This window comes from Tamandua tetradactyla, chromosome 4 (genome assembly GCF_023851605.1).
Source record: "Tamandua tetradactyla isolate mTamTet1 chromosome 4, mTamTet1.pri, whole genome shotgun sequence".
In the NCBI taxonomy this organism is placed as follows: Eukaryota; Metazoa; Chordata; class Mammalia; order Pilosa; family Myrmecophagidae; genus Tamandua; species Tamandua tetradactyla.
Genome location: NC_135330.1, coordinates 196,821,793 through 196,844,425, shown reverse-complemented (window position 1 = coordinate 196,844,425; position 22,633 = coordinate 196,821,793). Strand labels below are relative to the sequence as shown.

General features: G+C 43.4%; 1 protein-coding gene across 2 annotated transcripts in view; it reads right to left on the bottom strand.

The window, feature by feature from the left end:
• Positions 1-22,633, bottom strand: part of FRY (FRY microtubule binding protein) — a 396,935-nt gene that overhangs the window by 318,419 nt on the left and 55,883 nt on the right. Inside the window, exon 1 of one of the 2 annotated variants that reach the window (XM_077158986.1) lies at positions 12,716-14,685. The exons of the other annotated variant lie outside the window; for it this stretch is intronic. The gene's annotated coding sequence lies outside the window, so the exon portion shown is untranslated. Of the gene's footprint in view, positions 1-12,715; positions 14,686-22,633 lie in introns of those variants that run through there. 2 annotated transcript variants of the gene reach the window in all.

Genomic DNA, 22,633 nt, shown 5'->3' with positions numbered 1-22,633 from the left:
TTCTAAATCCTCTTTTCTGCTTACAAAGGAAAAACCTGTTTGCTGCAGAATATTTGGAAAGCACAAAAAAGTAAAGAGAAAGGAGCTTTGTAACCCCACCAGCCCAGACAACCATGGTCAACATTTGGGCGTATTTGGTTCCAGACTCCAGGCCTTTCCTGCCCTCCACCACCCACCCAGACTCGACCTCAGGGCTGGCTCTCAGCCATGGAATGCACCTCTCCATGTGTGTGCCACCAAAGGGCTGGGGGTGGGGGCGGGGGCGGGCAGGGGGTAGTTCCGCTGTCACCCGAGTGAGACAAAGGAGCCAGGCTGTCACGGGGCCAGACGGCAGGAGTCGGCACACACTGCGGTACATGAAAGAGGCCCCTCTCCCAAAAGGGGCCGTGGCTGCCCGACTTCTAGTGGACTAAGGTCCATATTTATCTCAGCCTCTGAGTTTTCAAGAGCAGCCTGAATCTCAGGGTTTTAAAAAACTCTAATATATATATAATGTAAAATTTGCCATTTTAACCATTGTTTAGGTGTACAATTCGGTGGCATTAATTATATCCACAGCATTGTGCTCCCATCACCATTATCTATTTCCAGAACTTTTCATCACCCCAACAGAAACTCCATACCCATTACGAACAACTCCCCACTCTTCTCTCCCCCCTGCCCCTGGTAACCTGTAGTCTACTTTCTGCCTCTATGAATTTGCTTATTCTAGATATTTCATATGAGTAGAACCGTGCAATCTTTGTCCTTTGCCATCTGGTCTCTTTTTGTATCGTGATATCTTCGAGGTTCATGTCTTCAAGGTACATATTTTAGCATGTAGCAAGTTCTGTTCCTTCCTACATTGAGCAGTGATTCTGGTGTGTGTATGTGCCACATATCATGCACCTGTTCACCTTTGGTGGCCGTGAGGGCGGCTCCCTCCTTTCGGCCATTGTGCGTGACGGTGCTGTGAACGCTGTCATACAAGTGTCTGTTGGAGTCCCTGCTTTCAGTGCTTTGGGAAACTCGGATTTTCATGCTGAAACATTCTGAGTTTTTAAACGTTGGCTTCAGGTTTTTAAAAGCACTGTGTAGGTGAGAGAAATCACAGGTGTGCACCAGCTGAGGCTGGTTTAACCCCTCCCTGGACTGCACAGTCCACCTTTGCAGGACTTCTGGATTCAGCGTCCTAACCCATCACCTTCAGACAGCCTGTCTTTGAAAGTCATTCCAGGTCAGAAATGTCCAGGAAGTTCCCGGTCATCTGTTCTTAGAGATTCACCAGGCAGGGGGCCTGTTTAAAGCTTTTGAGACTTTTAGCAAAGAACCCTGCTTAACTTTGTTTAACCTGGATTTTCCAAACTCATCTGAATATAGAACTTTCTTTTTTCTACCTAGTAACTGCTGATATCCTGTAAATCAAAGTCTGGAGAGAGAGGCCACGACATGGAGCCATTCCTCTGATGGCCACTGGGGGCGCTGTGGCAGGCCATGGCAGGAAGGAATCGAAACCAGCTTTTTGATGCCCCTTAAATGCCCGCACGCTGCTGACCAGGTGTTGCCCACCTACAAGTAAGCCAGGACTTAAAGTTCTGTAATCAATGTATGTCTAACCACGTTTACCTGTGCTACAGGTGTACCAGACCTGAAAATTTCAAATTATCTCCACAAGCCTCAGTAGTCCAATACAAGCCAGATGCTGCCTTTATAATTATAATTTACATAGTCATGTTAAAAAATGAACTTGTGCTGTTCCAGCTCATACCCACGGATGGAAAGGGGCAAGAGAAGTCAAAATAAAACTCATATTTTTCTGTAGATTGCTCTCAAAGTAGGCAGAAAATAAATGGCAGTCGGCAAAGTTCTCGCTAAATCAGTAATTGCTCTGATATCCACAAACCTGTATTTTTCTTGTTGTTGAACAAGTTTCTCCACAAAGGATCAGCTATCATACCACCTTGATGAAATGCTACCCAGCTAGGGAGGTCAGTTTTTTTCCATCTGTGATTGCTTGTGGTTTCATTTCAGACTTTACAGAGACATAGAAGTTTGACCAGTAATTTCACAAAAACTGCTTCGTGGTTTTACATTTTTGCACTAGAGTTCTTGTAAAATTCTCAAGAGGTGAATCTCTACATCAGCTTGAGTTTAATATGTCTCTATTCTTGTGGGTCCTTTATTTTTTACTTATTATTTATCTTCACTTAAATAGATAAATAGAAAGGTATTTAACTATGGTTTTTCTAAATTCCTTTTTTTTTTTTTAAGTTGAGAGATAATTATTAAGGAGTTTATGGTAATGAGGAATTTTGGAAAATCCAGACTGGAATTCTCAAATGTAATTCAGATTTGAAATTAAAATATAGTATTTACCCATTGTTAAAAATATTTATTCCTCTGCCATTCCAAGAGATGGGCCATATGAAACAAAATACTTTAAAAACACTCAATAGAAGAGTTCCCTGCACAGCCAGACCTGCCATTTTGGAAGGTCATTTATATCATATTATACAGATATGATCTTCTTTTCCCTAGAAAACCTCTACAATTTAACTCCCACTTGGAAGCATTGAAACGACTTGAGTCAATGCCCAGCTCTAAAAAGACAGTACTTCGTACTAACTTTCATACTTACCAGAGTTTTTATTTTTGTATTTTTTTTTATAAAAGGCCGGTAAACACATACGGATAAGCCACGGGGTGGGATGTATTAACTGCAACTTCATTGGCTACTAGAAGATACACTGTGAAATTCTCTCTTCTTTCCCCAAATCAACCAAGGTGGCCCTTTGACTCTCCATTTCATATCCTGGAGCTGTTAAAACTCCTCCTTGACACAGATTCAAAGCTGTAATTTTCTACGGGCACCATTCTTTCTTTGGAGGAAGTATGCGGTTTTGGTATAGATTGTTTTGTCTACATTCCTTGCAAACTCCTCTTCTCACTCATGGGACGCTTCACAGGATATTTATCTTACTGGTTCTTAGAGAGAGGGGAGCAGTGTACATGCATGTGCATACGTACGCGTGTACTGAGCGTTTAGTTACTGTATGTACATATGCATCCACATACCTGCATCCTGTATGTCTTTATATATTCATTTATCCACATACATGTGTAAATGCCCTGGATTTCTCAGAGGCCTTGCTAACCGACGACAGAATTTCATCAACTCCTGTGTCCTCCTTCTCAGAGGGGCTGTGTTCTTTATGTCTTGATATATGTAATTCTCAAGTCTTTATGTTTCTGCCTCGGGTTTGGGCTCAGCCCTGCCACTCACTGGGCTGCCAGTTTTGCCTCCTCGGCTTCCCCACCCCCTCCCCGTCCCCCCTCTGCCCCCTCCCCCTCCCCTGCCCCTCCCTCCTGCCTCCCCTGCCTGCTGTGGGTGCCTTTCCGTGGCTCCTGCAGCCTGCGGACTAGGAGCTCAATGTCTGCCCCATTTCCACACCTGAAGACCAGGAATTTCCTCCACCTGCTCATCACTCCTCTCTACCACCACCTGTGGCCCCCTTCGCACTGCCACAGCCGGTAGTCAGGTCCCTGCCCACACCGGGCGCCCTGGTTGGTGTGGCTGCCTCCTCCTGGAGTCCTTCCTTACCTTCTTCTCACTCCTTAATCACTCCCCCCTGCACTTCCCCTCCCTGCCCCGCCCCCCTTTCCCAGGCTCCGTTAAGGCTTTGTACAGGTACCCCCCAAGATACCATTTCTGGCCCTTTCCAGCTCACTCCTCCCTTGCTTTATACTATTCGCCCCTGCATTGGGAAGCTGCTTTATAACCATCTGCTCACATATCAGCCTTCCGGGCTGGAAGGGATCTCATCTCTCACTCCTCTGTGCAGCCCAGGAGCCTGGCACAGTGCCGGGCATACAATAAGTGCTCAGTTAATGCCTGCTGGCTGGGGGCACTGACGGCCGGGCAGCGCAGGCCTTGCCAGGGCAGAGGCTTCCGGGGCTGACAGTAGGGACAGAGGTGGACACCAGGCGGGCTCTGCCTGCTGACCTCTCCCAACTTCTAAAAAACAGTTTGGGACCGGTGAAGTTACATCTTCATACATACACTTAAACAGACGCGGACACGTAACTAGCTGACATCAGCAGAAGGATAGTAGTTAGAAAAGAAAAATAATAAGGGTGCGAGACAAAGGGAAATGTTTAGGTAAAAGACTGCGATGGTGAGATGAGTGCTCAACACTTGACTCTAACCTTATAGGCTGATTTTCTTGATTTGAGAATAGCTGAAGCCCAACCCCCAGCAATTGGTTTGGTGAGTTTCAAAATGAATGAGTGCAAGAAATAAGGAGAAAGTTAGCTTCTTTTAGAAATCCAAAAAAGGGGAAGAGTTTTAGGCTGTTTGGCTCAGATGACATTTCCAGATTCCAAATGGGACACAAGAGTTTTGGTCCCTGCCAGCCTCTCTCGGGGGGAAGGAGACAGTTACAGGGGGCAGGGGCTGGACGGCAGAGGCCATGCTGCCCCGTGGGTCCGCCCGGAGCACGCGCGGGCACCAGAACTCCACCCCGCTCCGGCCGCAGATGTGTGCTAAGCTCTTTTAGGTATCAGACACGTTCGTTCAGGGGTGGGAGGGGAGAATAAAAGAATTTGGCGGGATTCCCGAGTTCAAGGAATTTGCAATTTAATGAACAAGGAGAATATCCCTATATGGCCCGATGAGCCGGTCTGGCTACCATAAAGAGCAGCCGGGGGTGCCTTGAATGAGAAAAGGAGGCGAGATGTATTTCCATGCACATCGTTGGATGCATTCAGTGAACAATATAAATAGAGGAGTGACTGTAAGCAGAAATTAGTAAACATATTCTGTGCAACAAATGATCCGGCATTGGCACTGAATTTCACAAACGCAGCAGACCGTGCTGCCAGGTCACAAGTTCAGAGGGCCAGCTCGGTACTGCTCGGCGGGCAGGAAGAAAAATGTGGTATTTTGGAGGCCAAATTAAGAACATTTACTTTAAGTACTCTGACACTTGACCAGTTTCTAAAAAACTAAAAAAGGTAAAGCTCTAAGGTGGATATGAGTTTTCAGGAGGAAGAGGGTAGGAGTGAGGACCTAAATTTCGTGAGAAACAAACACACACCAGATGAAGATGACCTTTAGATTCATGCCCGCCATCTTGGTGACCAGTCAGTTCAAGATTAGAGGGAAGAACTTCAGCGGGATTTTTAAATGGTATATAGAACATCTTGTTAATATTTCTGCCACCTCGTAGGAAAGGAGGGCAGCCGGTGACGTGGAAGTAGCTAAGGGCTGGAATCCAATGACAGGTTCATCGATGCCTCAGAGGTGTCTTGAGGATTAAATAAATCACCCCAAGGAAGGTGCAGCATAGAAGCTGTTAAGTGAATGTAATTTCTTCTTCCCTCCTCTTTCATTATAAATGTGCTGGTTTGAAATGATGTATGTACCCTAGAAAAGCCATGTTTTTATCCTAATCCCATTTTGTGAAGGCAGCCGTTTCTTCTAATCCCTATTCAGTACCGTATGTTTGAAACTGTAATTAGATCATCTCCCTGGAGATGTGACTCAATCAACAGTGGTTGTTAAGATGGATTAGGTGGAGATGTGTCTCCACCCATTCAGGTGGGTCTTGATTTGTTTATTGGAGTCCTATAAAAGAGGAAACAGTTTGGAGAAAGCAGGAGATTCAGAGAGCACAGAGAATGCTGCAGCACCACAAAACAGAGCATCTACCAGCCAGCAACCTTTGGAGATGAAGAAGGAAAATGCCTCTGGGGAGCTTCATGAAACAGGAAGCCAGGAGAGAAAGCTAGCAGATGACGCAGTATTCACCATATGCCCTTCCAGCTGAGAGAGAAGCCCTGACTGTGTTCACCATGTGCCTTCTCACTACAGAGAGAAACCCTGAACTTCATCGGCCTTCCTGAACCAAGGTATCTTTCTCTGGATACCTTTGATTGGACATTTCTGTAGACTTGCTTTAATTGGGACATTTTCTCGGCCTTAGAACTATAAACTAGCAACTTATCAAATTCCCCTTTCTAAAAGCTATTCCATTCTTGGTATATTGCATTCTGGTAGCTAGCAAACTAGAACAATAAATAAAACTTGGTAGAATAATTCTGGTGCAAACACTTATTAGGATGACTGGTTTTTAAAGGTCTCGGAGGGTTGTTATTTGAGTTCTCAAAGAATGCTTTATTTAATATTTTGATAAAAATAAAAATTAATAAAAGTTCAACTATAAAAATTGCTCACAAGACACTATATGTGATGGCTAATTTCACGAGTCAATTTGGCTAGGCAATTGTTTCCAGTTGTTTGGTCAAGCAAGCACTGGTCTGAGAGTATTTTGTGGATTTAAACCATTAGTCAGTTGATTTTATCTAAGGTTGATGACATCTATAATCAATGAAGGAAATTGCCTTTAGCAATAAGAGAAATCTCATCCAATCATTGAAGGCCTTAAAGGGAGACCTGAGGATTTCGGAGTCAGAAGGAAGAACTTCTGTCTCTACTTTAGCCAGCTTCTCCTGGGGAATTCATGAATCTTTAGTCAGAGTCCCCAACTTGTGGCCTGCCCTGCAGAATTCAGACTTGCCAATCCCCATGGCTGCATGAGCCAACTCCGTTATTTGCACACATATATGTATGTGGGTTCTGTTTCTCCGCAGAGCCCTAATATGCCAAATAAAGGTAAACATAATGCCATATGAAGCCATTGTCCTGGACTTCAAGGAATTTACCATCTAGAATAAAGCTGCTTTGACTTGGAGGCAGATGAAAGAAGATTGAATTGGAATCAGGAGATATGGATTTGGTTCCAGATTCTGGCATCTATTAGCTACATGTTCTAGAGGCAGCCAGTTAACCTAAGTTCCTGGGTCTTCATCTAGAAAGAAAGAGGACATCACCTGTGCAGGAAGGATTATGGGGGTTGGGGGGCAGACAAGACAGTCCTGGCGAAAGGCCCTGGTGCTGGCACAGAGTTGACTGAGAACGGAGATCAACTCCCTATCAATCCTTTTGAGTCACACTGAGTGTTACAGGTGACTCCATGTGACAAAGGAAAGGTCCCGCATTTTCACGCAAGGCAAGAAACAGAAATAAAAGATGGATGATAGACAAATAAATTGGATAGAGAGTGAAAGAGAGAGAGAGTAAGAAGAAAGAAAGGAAGGAAGAAAAAAGAAAGGAAGGGAGGAAAGAAAAAGAAAAGGCAAATATGACAAAATGTCAAAATTGGATCTAGGTATCTGGGGGAGTGGGTATGTTGAAGTTTTCTGCGTGGATTTTGTAACTGTTCTGTAGGCTTGAAATTATTTCAAAATAAAAAATTGAGAAAAAATAGAAATAAAACATATTGACTATTATTCTATATTTAGTGTTCAGTACAAACCTATACAAAACAGACACTTAAAGAAGGGGTAAAAATTACTGATTATTAACACATTCTTCCCTTCACATGAAGACGCTATGATGTGAGCCCCCTGGGGTTTTGAGCTCACCCACTGTGTGCATAAAGTGAATGCGCATGATTGCATACGTGTACACATGCATCCAGTTTTTTATACCTTCATTCTTTTGAGAGATCATCAATACCCTGTGTTAATTGAAAGATTTTATAGCAAATAACAATCCTGAGTAAAAAGGAAGAAAAACTCATTTTTGGATCAGTATTTACACTATTCCTTTATTTTTACTCCACCCACCCCACCTTTCCACTCACACAAGTCAGGGCAGGAAAGGAAGGAAGGCGTGGAGAGAGCCGGCTGTGCCGGGTCCGCATTGACCAGCACTTGCTCCGTCTCTTCTTCTCCTTTCCTCATACCCACCGATAGGCTTACTGACCCTGCTCCGAGAGATGGAACTCCAGGGGACGGCAGTCCTTCTCTGATTTGGCTCTGGGGTGAACATTCAGTGAGGCTGTGATGCAGCAATGGCACATGCAATGGAGGGAGCAGGCTTCAGGCTGGGACACCCGAGGGGAAGAAGAGGGCTCCAGAACCAAGGAGATGAGGTTTGGAGTTGGCAGTTGAAGCAACTGAAGTTAATTCCAAAGCCGCCTTCTACAGAAGGGCCCTGCACTCTACCTGAACAAACAGAAGGTTTATTTATTCAGCTTGTGTCAACACAAACTCACCTCTGTCCCACAGAAAGGAAAAATGAGCCTGCTCCTAAAGTACTTCGCTGGCTACTCTAAGTCCCGACAACTCAGAGGAGGGTCTCATCCTTTAACAGCAGACAGGTGACATTCCCACTAGATCTGTTCTCCAGCCAAGGCAGCTGCCTCTCCTTTTCTTCCCCATCTTTTTTTGATTAAGAAGCCCAAGCGGCATGGTACAATGGGAAGGGAGGATCAGGAAAATTATTTGATCCTTACTTTGGTTCTGCAATTTGCTAGCTGTGAAAGAAGCCTTTTAACCTATTTGGTTTGCTTTCCCAATCTGGAAAATGGAAGGGTTGAATTAATGGTTTTGACAATGCCCTCCAGTTCCAAAATATTTATAATTCTAGAAGAGATAATGTAAAATTTTGAAGTTAAGTTTCCTGTTATCATGTTGGGACAAGTTAAAATAAATGAACTAAGTAACTGGCTTAAGATGACAGTGGAAAAAAACCCCACAAATTTAAAGAATGATTTTAAAGCTATATAACCACAAACGAATGAGTTAGAAAATAGCAGAATGGATGAAATTAAGACCTAGTCTTTAAAAAGACAATAAAAGAGCAAAACTTCTTGAGAAGTTTTGAGAACTTGAGCAAATGCACAAATACACTAATTTAGGAATGAAAGGGGGATGTATTCATAGGCACAGATGCAGAAGAATACTTAACATTCTATGCTAGCAAATTTGGAAATTTGTAAGAAATAGAAAATTGTACAGAAAGCTGTTACCAAAGTGCATCAAGAAAAATTGTAACGTCGCAATGGCCTCAACATCCTTTCTTTCCCAAAAACTTTTCCCTGGTTGTATACCCTCATGGTGTATTAGTCAGGGTTCTCTAGGGAAACAGCACCAACAGGAGGTATCTGTAAATATGAGATGTTATAAAATTTCTCATGTAACTGGGGATGCACGAGTCCAAATTCCGTAGGACAGGCTACAAGCTGGCAGCAATGACGAAGGGTGATGAATTCCCAGGAGAGGCTGGCTGGCTGAAGGAGAGATGGAAGTTCTCTCTTCTGACTGCTGAAATGGTTACCTCTCCCTTAAAAATCTCCAGCTGATCAGATTACAGCCAACCCCCTGGATTGTCCAAATGATTGGATTAAATCCAGCTGATTAGATCCCCTCCTTATGGAAGACATGCCCCTTAGTTGATCGCAGATGTAATCAGCCATAGATGCAATCAACCGACTGATGATTTAAGTCCATGAAATGTCCTCCCAGTAACAGTCAGGCCAGTGCTTGCCTGACCAGACAACTGGGCACCTTCACCTGGCCAAGTTGACATGTGACCCTAAGCAGCACACATGGTGTCTTACACTCATCATTCTTCTCATTTACCATAATTTCATCATATTTGTTCGAAGGTGTCCTAGTTTGGGTTCCTCTCAAAGCAGAGTCTAAGACAAGGACCTGGGTGCAGGAGGTTTATTTAGGAGGTGGACCTAGGATACAGGAGTAAGGAAGAGGAGAGAATGAGACAAGAGAAGGAGGACAAGCCAATAAAGGATAACTACTGAGCTGCTTAAGTCTGTAGGCAATCGGGGCTTGACCCTGCCGCGGACACCTCCAAGTATTCCCTGCAGTGACTGTGGCGTTCAGCGGCTACCGCCCCCAGCTCCCTCCCATGCTGGCGAAGGACTGCTTCTGGGACATGCCTGTGTTTGAGCAGGATGAGCTCCTGGGGCCTCAGAAGAGGCCTGAGGTAGAAGCATGGAGCTGCACCGGCCTGTGCATGAACTATGGAGCTGGGCTGGGCAGAGACGATGGAACGGGACCCTTAGGGAGGGTGAGCAGGGCACAAGGAGCGGCTGCTTCTGACAGTTGCTCAAACGGGGTGCCCAACAAATACCTGTTAAAAAAGAAAAGTGGTTGTGAAATGTTCTATTTTATAGGATCCTCTTTTAGTAAAAAGAGAGGCAAGTGAATGTGTGTGTGTGATATCCATCATTGTATAAGACAAAGGTATTGGAGATATTTCAAAAGTATATGAAATACACATCCGTATCTTAGATATCATTAGTTACAAACATGAGATAATAAGTGGAAATAGCAGTTGAAACTATGTAAGTGCCAGGCACTGGGCTATGTGTGAAGCCCAGCCCTCCCCGCCTCCACGGGGTGGGGGGTGGCCTTCCTTCTGGCACCACAGGGCAGCAGGGGCAGGAGCAGGACCAGGTGCCCGATGACCAGAGGCAATGCCTAGGCGTGGCCGACGAGCACCTGAGAAGAGCAGGGGCAAGAGCAAACCAGATGGAGAGAGCTAAAAAGAGGAAGGCATTGTATATCTAGGATGCACAGGACAAAATAGCAAATTTGGCAGTACTGGAGGGAAGGCTCACTGTGGGAAAGGGAAGGGTCAAGGACGACTCCAAGATTTCTAGCTTGGGAGATGGATGATGCTATTAAGATGCATAAGACAGGAGGTGAACGTTGGGGAAAATACAGGAGGAGGTCAGTTTGGATAGTTTGACTTTGAGGTGCCTGAGAGACAAGATGTGGAAAGCTTCAGGGCTGAAGATTATTTAGGAGTTGTTGGGATCTGATGGAATCAGTACCTGAAAACAGTGACACCAACAAGATAGCTGAAACCAAAGAAAACGGAAAAGTGTCCCCAAAAGAGCAGTTAGAGTAGTACACAAGGTTAGAGCAAATCCTGTAACAGCAACATTTAACTGAAAAATAAAGAGAAACAGCAGCCCCTGACGATCTGAGGACAATGTCTTCACTCGTCAGAATTCAAGGGAGAAAAGACTTTCAAGGAACCAGTCAAGTGAAATACTGTGCAGAATCCCTGGGCTGGGAAGTGACTCTGTCCTTTGAAATAAGAACATTCCAGTATTCCGCCGGCTGTAGGAGGACAGGACTGTGCCTCCCTGATCCCCTGTTGGATGGCGCAGTGCTGGGTCTAAAGCAGGTGCCCGGTAAGAGATTACTGAGTGAAGAAATGAATCTGGGCTGACCTGTGAGAATGTCAGGACCTGACCCCAAAACATGTGTCAGCTGGTCGACAAAAAACTCTCTTCCTTGGTGCCTGCATTTAATAACAAATCTCACTGCAGAGGAGCCTGGCTCTCGCTGTGTGAAATGGTCTTTCTAATAATGTCTCCTAATCTTGTTTTCTCTGTCATATTTCATCAATTTTGGATTCAGAGGAAAGATCTTCTATCCAAGCAGCTATGATTTAAAGCTCCTAAGTTAGTGGTAGCCCACATTGCCAAGAAAATAAAATTATTTGATTCTTTAGGTTTCAGGAAGATGGGAGTACAAAGAAAATATTTTTTAAAAAATAATTTAACATGCAAATAAATCAGCCCTGAAGGTGTTTCCAAGTCCTTCTTCCTTTCTCTAATTAGCCCCCTCTCTCCTCTCAGCAGACCGCGGACCCTCTGTTAATGAGTTTGCTTAAAATCTTCTGTCATATAACAAGTGGCTTAAATAGCTTATGGTTTAATGGCAAATTACTCTAAATTTGATTCAACTTCGGCAAAACTCCCTCAAATAATATGAGCCATGGCTTTGATATTTCAGAGAGAACTTAGGCTAAGTCAAGTAATCAATAATTTTGATAAAAATTCGGTTTACACAGGTGTTTGTGATAACCCTGTGAAACCGTTTGCAATATGGCCACTAATTTTTTTTATGAGTAACGCTCTTGGTTTCATTTGAAATAATTTCAAACTTACAGGACAGTTGCAAAAGTAATAAAAACTCCATACTTACCCCTACCATGCCCAAATACACAGATCCACCAATTCTAATATTTTGCTACCTGTGCTGCATCATTCTTTCTATCTACCCATCTCTCTCTCTCTCTCTCTCTCTCTCTCTCTCTCTCCTTCAATGAGGCTACTTTAGTAAGGTGTGACCCACCTCTTTCAGGATGGGTTTTAACTCTCCTACAGGAGTCCTTTATAAGAGAATGAAATTCAGACAGAGCAAGAAAGCCAGGGAGCAAGAAGCCGAAAGCAACGAAACCCAGAAGAGAAGGGCGAGACGAGCAGACACCGCCACAACTTTGCCTTGCGGCAGTGGAGCCAAGGCTCGCCAGCAGTTGATCTTTGGGGAGAAAGCATTGCTTTGATGATGGCTTGATTTGGACATTTTTTCAGCCTCAAAACTGTAAGTTAATAAATTCTCATTGTTTAAATCCAACCCATTTCATGGTATTTGCTTTAAGCAGCCTAGGAAACAAACTCAATGTATCTATCTCTCTTTCTAACTCTCTGTCTATTCTTCTATTTTCTGAACATTTGAGAGCAGCGTTGCACACATCTTTCTTCCTTGGGTATCTCCTATGAACAGATACTCACTTACGTAATCACCTTTAGTGCAGTTATCAAGATCAAAACATGTTACGTTCATATAAACTTACATTCCATATTCCAATTTTTTCTTATGTCCCAATAATCTGAGCCTTTTCTCCTCTATTCCTAGATCCAGGATTATGGGTTGCATTTAACTGTTATTATCTCTTTAGTTTCCCTTTCTTTCTTTCTTAATTGTGGAAATATTATACAACATGAATCATTCCATCCCAGCCCCTGCCAAGCACGGCATTCAGTGGGATTCCTCTCTATTCACTCACGATGTCGCAGTGTCCTCATTTCAAAATACACCAGAGACAGCAGCTGTTTTAGGAATTTAAAGTGAAACATAATTCCTTCATTTCTAGACAGGCAGGAAAATATTTATGGAAAACAATAAGTAGGAACTCAACATCAAAGAATGGATAGGATTTGTATTGTCAGGGTAACATGAAGAGAACATTCTAGAAGTGTGAATGGTAGAAGCGGAAGTGTGGAGGTGAGGAAGGACGTCAGGCCACCCCAACTGCTCTCTGCTCTCTCTGCTCCCACGGGTACCTGCCTGCCTCCTCTGGATTTGTGATGAAGAAAATAGAAAGAATGTCTTTATTTAGCAAAGGAGTCAGTGTTTTTTTGGTATAGCCAGATGTTCCACAACTAAAATAAATGGCTCCAAAATAGCAAGGTACATAAAATAGAAAACCACCGGCTGGCATTAAAGTTGCCTTAATTATACCCACTGGTTGCCCAGTATAAGATACAGGAATGTTTATAGCAAAGAAAGCAGCCGCGAGTCCAGGGCGACCTGCTAAATGCTGCCTATAAATTCTCTCACAAGTCCTTTCCCTGCCATCACCATGCCATACCCCTAAGTGTCTGCAGCCAAGAGGGGGTTTGGCGTGGATTTAGCAGAAAGCTCAGCTGTGGATCTGAAGTGGAAAAATCAGTAATTCCCAGAGTCATGATGCGCCTCAAACTTTTATGTGCATACGAATCCCTAGAGCAACTTGTTCAAATACAGATTCTTTTTTTTTAGTAAGTTTGGGGTGGGGCCTGAGATAAATAACTGATTCATTATCATGATGTATAAGCCCCAAGAGGGAAAGCTCTTTGTTTGTAGACTGACGTATCCCAAGCCCGCACAGCCTGTCTTGTACTTGCAAGGCATTCGATGAGTATCTGTTGATCGAGCAAATGGATTTACCCACACGCCTCAACGCTAAGTGGGTGAGGACCCCTAATCTGACTTGGAGGAACTCACCTTGCTCAAGAGACAACACTGATTTTTCAAGACCGAGAAAAGCCTGCGGCAAGGACAGAAGTGGTCTGGCGGATTTGGTGGTGCCAGATCACTCTCAGGGTTCCTGCCCTCGCTGGGTGCCCAGCTCACTAGGCCCAGCTTCAGCTGCCCAACACTAAAGGCCGTGTGGGGGGCTCGCTTTCAGCTCATGGCCTGGCCTCCAGGGTTGAAAAACCCGTGCCTGGGCTTTTCATGCCCACAGCCTTAGGCCTCCTTCTCTTACCAAGTTCTCCATCCAACTTCTGTTTTCTCCAAAACCCTGTCTGGTTTGGCTTAAGACCCAAATTGCACATTTCCCTGGCTTTTGACCTTCTAAGCTTTGACAGAGTTTACAGAATTGGGCATCAACTTGGCATCTTGTCCCAGACCACACCATCACCCTATAAACTCCTGAAGATCTCTGGGTCTTGGGTCTACAACAAATGTCGCAAGTTTTTGAGCAATTGCATCAGCATTGGTAAAATTTATATATTATATTGCTGCGGAGGCTGAGCTGCTTTTCATACCCAGTTAAATTTGTTCTGTAAATTTTATGTTCATTTTCTTTGTCCAACCTTAAATTAGGGTATGTTTCTATACTTTCTTGCTTTATAATATTTAAGATATACTATGAATACTAATCATTTATCAACTGCATTCAATGCAAATATTTTCTCCCATTATGTAGCTTCTCATTTTATTTTGTTGATGGTATTTTCTGTTGAAAAGACAACCTTAATTTTTTTTTTTTTGCTTTTTTTCTTTTTACATGGGCAGGCACCGGGAATCAAACCTGGGTCCTCTGGTATGGCAGGCAAGCATTCTTGCCTGCTGAGCCACTGCGGCCCACCCCTTTTTGCTTTTTTTTAATTCAACATAATATACAAACACAAACATTCTTACCATATGATCACTCCATTCTTCATATATAATCAGTAACTCACAATATCATCATATAGTTATATATTCATCATCATGATAATTTCTTAGAACATTTGCATGAATTCAGAAAAAGAAATAAAAAGAAAACAGAAAAAAATTCATACATACCATACCCCTTACCCCTCCCTTTCACTGATCACTAGCATTTCAATCTACTAAATTTATTTCAACATTTGTTCCCCCTATTATTTATTTATTTTTAATCCATATGTTTTACTCATTTGTCGATAAGGTAGATAAAAGGAATATTAGACACAAGGTTTTCATAATCACACAGTCACATTGCAAAAGCTGTATCATTATACAATCATCTTCAAGAAACATGGCTACTGGAACACAGCTCTACATTTTCAGGCAGTTCCCTCCAGCCTCTCCATAACACCTTAACTAAAAAGGTGATATCTATTTAATTCTTCCAGGATAGCTTCTCAACTCTGTTTAAAATCTCTCAGCCACTGACACTTTATTTTGTCTCATTTTGCTCTTCCCCCTTTTGGTCAGGAAGGTTTTCCGAATCCCTTGATGCTGAGTCCCAACTCATTCTAGGATTTCTGTCCCATATTGCCAGGAAGGTCCACACCCCTGGGAGTCATGTCTCATGTAGACAGGGGGAGGGCAATGAGTTTGCTTGTCGTGTTGGCTGGAGAGAGAGGCCACATCTGAGCAACAAAAGAGGTTCTCTTGGGGGTGACTCTTGGGCCTAATTTTAAGTAGGCTTAGCCTATCCTTTGTGGGGTTAAGTTTCATATGAACAAACCCCAAGATTGGGAGCTCCACCTATTGCTTTGGTTGTCCCTACTGTTTGTGAGAATATCAAGACTTCTCCACTTGGGGAAGTTGAGTTTTCCCCCTTTCTCACCATTCCCCCAAGAGGGCTTTGCAAATAATTTTTTATTCAATATTCAAATCACTCTGGGATTTATCAGAGCATCACTCTGGACAAATCCATAAAATCTCATGCCCTACTCAAGGTTCCATGTACTATGTTGTTCAGTTAAGCTGTGCACATAAGTTATATTAGGAAATGCACTAGTCAAGATATAAATTTTGAACCAAATAAACATTTTTTGCTTTAGTCTCACATATGACAACCTTAATTTTAATGTAGTTAAATTTACCAGTTGTGACGGTGCTTTCTACGTGTTGTCTGAGAAACCCCTGAGAGTTTTTTTGGGGGGTGGGGGGGATGCATGATCCGGGAAACAAACCCGGGTCTCCCCCACACAAGGCGAGCATTCTACCACTGGAGATGATGAGGTTTTGAAGATATTTTCTTATGTTTTTGTTGTTCCCATTTAGGTTTTTAATCCCTCAGGAATTTATTTTCGTGTATAGTATGAGGTGAAAAAAAATGATTTTTTTTCATACAGAGAACTAAATGTGCCAGAACCACTTATTGCCAATCATTCACTTTCCCTGCCTGATCTGCAATGCCAATATCAAGTTTTGAAACACGCATGAATATATTTCTGGGCTCTCTATTTTGTTTGGCTGAGGAGTATACCTTTGCAGCAATACTACAATGAGTACATTAGTACGGCTTAAAAATAAATTCTGATATCTGAGAGAGTAAGTTTCCTTGGCGCTGTTTCATATGAGTTTTATGATCAGCTTATAAAAGTCCACACTCTCACAAACCACATAAAGCCAACTGAGGGTATGATAGGAATTTCATGGAATATTTAAACCAATTGGGTAAAAACTGCCTCTTTATGATAGTGACTCTTTCCATCTAAGAATGATTTTATTTACATAGTATTTTATGTTCTTCAGTATCTAATTCAGTACTGTAATTTTCTTCATCAGAAATTGAGTATCTTTTAGATATATTCCCAGGTACATTTGCGCTTTTGTTATTATTATGAATGAGATCTTTTTTCGTTATTTAAATTTCTTTTAGTGGCCCCAAACCGTGAAGTTTTGCAGGCTGACTTGTAGCTGGCAGTTGGGGTTCACAGCATTCCCGGGGCATAGCTGCAGGCAGCCACCAAGGCAGTGCTGCCTTTTCCCACTTCCCTTGGGACGTGCAGGAATCAGGCACCCATGCATCTTCCCGCACCTGCTGTATTACTGACTTTTGAGCCCATAATCTTCCTTGGGTGAGGCTGGTGCTGTGGGGCTCACCAAAGGAAGGGGCATTAATCACTTTTGGGGGGTCTTTTACACCCAAATTTCACATTATTAGCCTCGTTTCGAACAAGGAAAACGAGGCAGAAGAGGATTAAGTATCTTTCACAAAGTTGTAAGTGGTTGTCACTCAAACCCAAGGCACGGACCAAAGCCAAAGTTCCCAGCTTTTACCCCAATTTCCTCCCCAATTCTGCTTCCCAGGCCTCAGCCATTCTCACCAGCTAACCCACTGGGTAGATACCAACACGTGTCCAGAACCTGCGGAAGCAGCTATTTCCCCTCCGTGGTCAACCAGGCAGCAAGTCTTGCGAACTCAGCTTTGCAAGCACCTCTCCACCCCCCTCTTCTCTAAGTCTCGCCCTCTTCTCTCACCTGGACTCCTACCGCCGGCCTCCTTTCGTCTCCGCCCTTGCCCCTTAATCCATCTTCTCACAGCAGAGAGCATGATCCTTTAGTTAGGAAAACTGGATCATATCCCTGCTGTGCTTAAAACCCGCAGGCCCCCCCCCACCACCACTGGCGTAAAACTCAATTCCTTCCAGGGCCCACCAGGCCTTAGGAATCTGCCTGACAACACCTCCCATTCTCTTCTGTGCCCACTCCCTGCCAGCGCCACTGGCTCCTCGTTCCATCTCAACCAAACCCACTCCGCCTCAGGGCCTTTGTCCCTGCTGTTCTCTGCCTAGAACATTCCTTTGCGAGGTCTGTGCAGAGCTGAGCCTTGCCGGGTCTCAGCTTAATGTCTCCTTTTCGAAGAGGCTTTCCCTTAACCACTGCACCCTGTTCTGCCACGTTGCTCTCTGCTGCATCGTCTGGTTCATTTCTTCAGACAATTTACACAATCTGTATTAATTTTTAAAACTTGTTATTTTCTGTGCTCCTCACCTGACTGTAAGCTCCAAAAGGGTAGAGACTGTTTACATGGGACAGGGCCAGGCTCAGGAAGTGAGAGTAAGCGTGAAGTGTCACATTGGAAACCAAATGGCAACAGCTGATGAATGTGGGTCCCAGCTCTCACGGCTCAGCATCTCTCGGGGGGGGGTGGGGGGAGGTGGCAGGACGCTTCCACCCACTCTCCTTGCCTCTCGTATTGCCCTGTTTCAACTCATTTTTCTTACAGATAATAGCACTCTTCTTAAGAACCATCAGTGGCTTCCCATTATTATAAGAAAGTCCAGACTCCTCACCAGGGCCCCAAGGACCCATAGTTAGGTCCAGCTGCTCTATTCAGCATTCCCTCTGGTCAAGCCCTTTCTTTTCTTCTTCTCTTTTTTTCACTACAGTTTTATTGAGATACACTCACACACCATACAAAGCATCTGAAGTACACAATCACTGGCTCACAATATCATCACGTAGTTGTGCAGACACACCCCATGATCAATTTTGGAATATCTTCATTACTCCAGAAAGGAAATAAAAATAAAAAATAAAACCCAAATCTTTCCATACTCCTTATCCCTCCACCCCACCCCCAAACCATAGTATTGGTGTGCTACATTTGGTAACTGTTAACGAAAGAATATTCAAACATTACTGTTAACCATAGTCCATAGTTTGCATTAGGTACATTTTCCCCCATGTATCCATCTATGATTATTATTATTTTTTAACATTTGTTCCCCCAATTATTTATTTTTTTATCCATATTTTTTACTCATTTGTCCATACAAGGTTTTCACAATCACACAGTCACATTGTGAAAGCTATATCATTATACAATCATCTCCAAGAAACATGGCTACTGGAACACAGCTCTACAATCTCAGGCACTTCCCTCCAGCCACTACAATAAACCATAAACTGAAAAGGAGATATCTACATAATGCGTAAGAATAACCTGCAGGATAACCTCTCAACTCTGTTTGAAATCTCTCAGCCACTGATAACTATTTTGTCTCATTTCTGTCTTCCCCCTTTCAGTCAAGAAGGTATTCTCAATCCCTTGATGCTGAGTCCCAGCTTATCCTAGGATTTCTGACCCACATTTCAAGCCCTTTCTTGAGCTGTGCTGAAGTCCTCTCGGTTCCTGGAATGTGGCGCGATGTTTCGTGGACTTTTGCATTTGCTGTTCCTTTAGCAGTGGACATCCCCTCCCTGTCCTGCCTGGTTCCTCCTTGTCCTTTAGGTTTCTGTTGGGACACCACCCACGGGAGAAGCCTTTCTGACTCTCGAGACTGGGTCTAGGCCCTTCGCTTTTCCTACGTGCTCACCTGCATTTATAGGAATTGCCTATTTGCTTTGTCCATTGACCCCTACACATCATAACCTCCAGGAGGGGAGGAACCACGTCTCGCTGGCTCACCACGGGCTTCGCAGGGGGTGCCGGCACGTGGTGAGGGGGCAGTAAATACCTGGTGAATGTGAGCAACCAGTTGCATGTACAAACACCGTCCAGCATGCCTGGGGAGCACCCACAGGCGAGGAGACAGTCACCCCGCAGTGCCTGCCTGGTCAGATACATGCTATTGGAAAAGATGGCCCAGCTTTGCAGAACTTTTTCCACCTAATTACCTAGATGCCATAAATTGCACAGCAAGTGGCGGCTCATCATCTGTCCTTCGTATCATGGGGAAAGTCACTGGTGTCACCCAGTGGGCAGAGATCAGTTAGTAATTATAATTGAATCCACGTGCAATTAATTACTTTACCTTAAATTGCTCAAGTTTAATTCCACTGACATTACACCATCAAACTGGGGGAAGTATGAAAAATCTTGAAAGGAGAAAAACAGATATGAAAAAACCTGGGCAGACTTTTCCCCTGGGGCAGCCCAGAACTTGAGAACTGGGCCAATTAGGCTGAAATAATATGGGCTGTGCAGACTTGCTTGATTATAACTTAATCAGAGATGTTAAGAGAGAAGCTTTCAATAGACATCAAAAGGATCCAGGAAGGCAAAACTGGTCAATTGTCAGCATAAGCCAGAGGAAGGAGCCCTAAACCTGGGGACTTGAGTCACCTGGCTGCCCACACACATGGATTTATGTTCCTGTGGCCCAAGACAGGGGGAAAAAAAAGGAAGGAAGAAACACACACCTATGCCACAGTTTAGTTCAGTCTGTTTTATGTGGCTTTGAGATCACACCACATTATAACCAAAGATGGATCCCTCTGTGAGGATAGAAGTTATAATATTTTATAATAACACACAATAGATAAATGTGTTGAAATTTACAGAGCTCTTTGCATGTTTATCATCTCAACTTATAATGCTCATCACTTAAACTTATGATGTTAATCATCTGGATTATAATAATGAATAATTTAACCTTTGAGACTGGTTAAATAAATTACTATGTGTGTATGTGTGTGTGTGTATAACATGGATATCTGAAGTGGCCTGAAATGAAGCTGTCGACAAGTACACAGTATTGAAGTACTTCCTAAAAATATGAAGTTCAGAGTCAGAAGCCTGGAGATTTTGAAGCTGGAGCCCAGGAATCTGCATTTCATAAACACCCCCAGGAGCGAGCTTATGCTGCCAATTTGATAAAGGGCCTCACAGTGTGGCTCCCACTAGCATAGGAGTGCAGAGCTCACCGACAGCGAATGCAGGTTATATGTGTGCAGTTCGATCTGTTTTAAGAACTACCTTGATAGGATATTATCCACACAGCGACCGTAAGACATGCCCTGGGAAAGTCTCTCTGCACAATCTACTAATAAAAGGACAAATCCCACCGCTTGGAACACTAGAGGACGACAGAGACTGAAGAAGGACTCCACAAAGGCTGATCTGAAGATAAAGAAAAATAATCTCCATGATCAGGTAGGAGATTTCTGTCCTGGACTGGCCAGTCTGGACCCCTTCCCCTCCCTCAGCCCTCGCGCAGCTTGGGGGTGGCCCAGGGGCAGTGCCCAGACGCGGACCACAGAGCCACACACCAAAGCGAGTGAGAACCCGACACAGAGACAGGCACAGGGACCCAAATCCGCAGAGACCCAGGGACAGCACCAGTGGCTGAGGAGAGCTGCACATAGAAGTGCCCCCAGTGCGGGGGGAGGGGAACTGCGCTGGTTTGAAACTGTTCTGTACCCCAGAAAAGCCATGTTCTTTATCCTAACCCAGTCTAGCGGGTGGGATCTTTCTAAGTTGTTTCCATGGAGATGTGGCCCACCTAATTGTGGGTAGGACCCTCTGATTAGGTGGTTTCCATGAGGTGAGTCTCCACCCATTCAAGGTGGGTCTTAATCCACTTACTGGAGCCCTTTCAGAGGGAAACCATTTTGGAAAAAGCTTCTGAGCCGATAGAAACAGAGAGGTTTGGAGACGCAGAAAGAAAACACCCTTGGGGATGTTGTTTGAAATCAGAAGCCAAAGAACCAGCAGACCCATGTGCTTTCCCAGCTGACAGAATTCTTGAGTCACGGTATCTTTCTCTGGATGCCTTAGTTTGGACATTTTTATGGCCTCAGAACTGTAAACTTATAACTTAATAAATCCCCTTTGCAAAAGCAAACCCATTTCTGGTACATTGCATTCCAGCAATGTAAGCAGACCAAAACAGCAAGACTGCAGCAGAACTGTTGTCAAGGTGGCACTTGCTCAATCCAGCCTAAACACACAATGAACTCTTCTACATTGACCCATGATTCTGGATTGATTTCATCTGGGTCCCTGGGGTGAGACACCCTAATGGGAAATAAACCAGAGGTAGAAAAATCTCACAGAAAAAAAGGGGGGTTTGGGTGGGTGCCAGAACTGATAAGTTGTAAAGAAAGAGCAGTGCTGAGTGAGGGAAAGAACTTAAAGAAATCATAGGAGCTGGGTAGAGAATTCTGCACAAAAACAAACACAACAAATCAAGATTCTCTGAGCAGAAACAGAGAAAAGGAAGCTTTCTTCTGAAGGAAACAACTGCACAAAAAGTGCACTCATAAAAAATTGTATGGCATATTCAGGGCAAGAATCAGATGGAGAAGAGTTGAGGAAAACTGAACAGATAATCACAGGCCATTCTAAAGATCCATAATAAGTTGAACCAAACATCAAAGAAGAGCTTAACATAAGGGCAATCAACAATAAAACAGTAGCCAAGAGGAGAAACTGACCTTAAGAGTTAACTCATCAAGATAAACCGGTGCTCAAACATAAGCAAAAAATTATAAGCCATACTAAGAAAGAGGAAGATATGGACCAGTCAAGGTAACAAATTAAAACTTCAGAGGAGACCCAGAACTTGGAACTAATCGGAGATGTTCAAATAAATCTCCTAAATCAATCCAATAGTGCATTAAAAGAATTATACACTTTGATCAATCGGATTTTATTCCAGGTGTGCAAGGAGTGTTCAACATAAAATCATTCAATGTAATAGACCACATTAACAAAATGAAGGGAAACAACCCAAATGATCATCTCAATTGACACAAGAAGGCATTGACAAAATCTGGCAGAGATTCCTGATAAAAACTCTTTCTAACATTAGGACTAGAAGAAAACTTCCTCACATGAAAATGGTGTATATGAAAAACCCACAGCTAACATCACGCTCAGTGGTAAAAGACTGTCCTCCCTCTGACACCTGGAACAGGACAAGGATACCCATTGTCACCACTGCAGTTCAGCATTGTTCTGGAAGTTCTAGCCAGAGCAATTAGGCAGGAAAACAAGTCATACAAAATTGGAAAGAAAGAAAAAAACAAAATCCATAGAAATTGAAAAGGAAAAAGTAAAACTTTCACTATTTACAGATATCGTTTCCATGATCCTATATATGGAAAGTCCCCCCAATATGTACAACAAAGCTACTAGAGCTAATAAACAAATTCAGCAAAGTGGCAGAGTACAAGATCAACATGCAAAAATCAATAGTGTTTCTATACATAGTAATGAGCAAGCTAA